Source organism: Sorex fumeus, unplaced genomic scaffold (genome assembly GCF_029834395.1).
Source record: "Sorex fumeus unplaced genomic scaffold, SorFum_2.1 ptg000070l, whole genome shotgun sequence".
Lineage (NCBI taxonomy): Eukaryota > Metazoa > Chordata > Mammalia > Eulipotyphla > Soricidae > Sorex > Sorex fumeus.
The window spans coordinates 7,856,833-7,860,133 of record NW_026606127.1 but is presented as its reverse complement, the minus strand read 5'-3'; the positions used below and the strand labels follow the sequence as shown (position 1 = coordinate 7,860,133).

General features: G+C 38.6%; 1 pseudogene; it reads right to left on the bottom strand.

The window, feature by feature from the left end:
• Positions 1 to 2,995: 2,995 nt before the first annotated feature.
• LOC130036995 (uncharacterized) lies at positions 2,996 to 3,092 on the bottom strand (annotated as a pseudogene).
• Between the last annotated feature and the right edge of the window lie 209 nt (positions 3,093 to 3,301).

Genomic DNA, 3,301 nt, shown 5'->3' with positions numbered 1-3,301 from the left:
GTGCTGAATCCTTTGCAGAACCCTGCTTGCTTGCATGGTTGTCCTTCATCTAGTGTTCTGCCAATCCTATTTAGGATGACTCCAGTGAACAACTTGTAGATGACAGACAATAGGCAGATCCGGCGATAGTTGCCAATGCCATGGATGTCTCCCTTCTTGAACAGTAGTACGGTCCTGCTGGTTTTCCTTTGGGATGGAAACTTACATTCAGACAGGTAGCGAGTGAAGAGCCGAGCCAGTGTATTGATAAGTACTGACTGCAGGTTCTTCAGGTGTTCAGGTCTGACCTTGTCTGGGCCGAGTGCTATTTGTTTCTTTACCAACGAAATGGCGTGTCAGATTTCGGAAGGGAGAACATTGGGAACAACATATCCATCCTGTGGAATTTGGTATGTAGGCAAGTGGACATGGCTATTGAAGAGATTTGAGTAGAAATCATGGTAATCTTCTCCACTGCCGTTCTGGAGGATGTGATGGATCCATCAGGACGTCGGAGGGCAGTCATCTTGGTCTTATAGTTGGCGAAGGACAGGCAGGCATTAGGAATACTTTTCCTGGCTTCTGCCGCATCTACCAGTACTTCTGCTCTTCTCTCTTTTAGGTCTTCCTTGATCACATCTCTGCACTGCTTTGCACGCTCACACGTTAGCTTGCGGTCAGCTGAGGCATGCGCCAAACCATGCTGGCGAATTAGCTCAAGAGTTTTCGAAGATAGGCAATTTTTTGTGGCTATCTCTCTCTTGGTGTTCCTCGCACATTCATGGAGGTGCTGAACCAGTGGATTGTATTCCTCGTCAATGTTGTCAACAATGGCAGCTTCCCATGTTGCCGCAATAGTACCAAAGTATAGTTCCTTAACATTTTAGTTGATTCTAATATACTCGATTTTCTGAGGTATTATTGTGAATGGGATTGTTTTTCTCTATCTCTTTTTTTCTCTTTCATTTGAAATATATGGGAAAGCCATGGACTACCGGATATTGATTTTGTAATATGCTACTTTACGAAACAAATCTATTGTTCCCAGGAGCTTTTTTGTAGATTCTTTGGGATTTTCCAAGTATAGTATCATGTCATCTCCAAATAGTAAAAGCTTGAGTTCTTCCTTTTTTATATGGATGCCCTTGATATCTTTTCTTTTTACCGAAATCCTATGGCAAGTACTTCAAGTACTATGTTGAATAGGTGTGGTGAGAGTGGGTAACTTGTTTTGTGCCTAATTGTATTCTGGGATTCTAGCTCATTGATTTCTGCTCCAAGCCTTTAGTTTTCTCCCCGTTGAGAATAATGCTTGCTGTGGGTTTGTGGTAGTTTGTTTTGACTAGATTGAAGAAAGTACTTTCAACTCCCATTTTGTTGAGAGTTTTTCATCATGTATGGGTGCTGGATCTCATCACATGCTTTATCTACATCTATCGATATGATGACATGACTTTTATCTTTATTTTATTGAGATGGTGTATTCTGTTGATTGACTAGAGAATGTTAAGCCATCCTTGCATCCCCAAGATAAACCTACTTGGTCATAGTGTGTGATCTTTTGTTGCGTTTCTGGATTCTCTTTGCTGGTATTTTCTTGAGAATCTGTGTATCTGTATTCATCAAGGAAATAGGTCTGTAATTTTCATTTTTTGTGGTGTCTCTGTCTGTTTTGAGTATTAGGGTGATCTTTGCCTCATAGAAACTATTTGGGAGCATTTCTGTTTCTTCAATTTCCTGGAAAATCTTGAAAAATGTTGGCAGCAGTTCCTCTTTAAAGGATTGAAATATTTCACTATTGAATCCATATGGGCCACGGATTCTGTTTGGGGGGATATTTTGACCATCATTTCAATTTCCTTGGTAGTGATAGGTTCAAGTATTCCAAATCTTCTTGGTTCAGCCTTGGGAGGTAATTGGAATCCATTAATTTATCAATTTATTCAAGATTCTCTCATTTCCTGCTGCAAAGATTCTCAAAATAATCTCTGATGATCCTATGGATTTCTGTAGTTTCTATTAGGATACCCCCCTTTGCATTTCTGATACGATTTATTAGAATTCTTTCTGTTTCTTTGAGAGGCTTCTAGAGGTTTATTGATCTTGTTTATTTTCTCAAATAACAAGCTTTTGCTTTTATTGGTCTTCTGGATTGTATTTTGGGATTCTAGCTCATTGATTTCTACTACAAATTTTATTATTTCCTTGCTCCAGCCTAGTTTGCACTCCTTTTGTTGGTCATTTTCCAAAATCTTGAGCTCTAATTTATTCATGTAGGCCCTTTCTTTCTTCCTGATGAATTCTGGCAGAGCTATAGTCTTTCCTCTTAACACTGCTTTTGCTGTGTCCCACAAGTTCTGCTAGCTCGCGTCCTCATTCTCATTTGTTTCTGGAACCTTTTTATTTCCTCTTTGATTTCTTCTCTAAGCCAACGGTTGTTCATTACTTCCCTTAAATACAATATTTCCTTGCTGAGATTTAGTCTGTATGATCTATTGAGAAGTGACAAAGTAGTGTTGAAATCTCCACCTAGTACTGTTTTGCTATCAATGTTTTTTTTTTAAGTCTATTAGAAGTTGTTTTTAAGTATTTTGCTGGTCTGTCATTGAGCATCTACATTGAGGAGGGTGAGTTCTTTCTGATGTAAAGATCCCATGATCGTGAAGAATGACATTCACTGTCTCTTATAACCTTTAGCCTGAAGTCCACGTGGTCTGATACTAGTATGGCTACTCCAGCTTTGTGGAGGTGTTCTTTTCTTGAAGACTTGTTTTCCAGCCTTTTACTTTTAGCCCATGGTTGCTTTGATTGCTCAGATGTGTTTCTTGCAGGCATCAGAATGTTGGGTTCAGTTTTCTAATTCATCTTCCTATTCTGTGCCTCTGAATTGGCACATTTAGTCCATAGACATTGAGAGAGATTGTTGTTATGGGGATTTGTGCTATCTTTATGTAGAATTTTTGTACTTGTGGGGATTGCCTTAGCTTAAAGTAGCCGTGTTAGTTCTTCTTGCAACAAAAATATGGAGCTCTTTACAAGTTTGCATGTCGTCTCTGTGCAAGGACCATGATAATCTCTGTATCATTTCAATTTTAGTATATGTGTAACCAAACCTAGTAGGAGTTAATTTTTCTCTTCTGATTACTTTGAGTGTTGTCCTTACTTACCCTATGGCAGAGAGTGGTACCTAATCAAGGAAAGTATTTCAAAGCAGCTTGATAGATTTAGAACTTTAATGTCCCAGAAAGAAAAATATGGTTTTTACCATATTATCTTTTACCATAATCAAGGCATCAGTTTTACAAAATAATTCTTTTAGAAG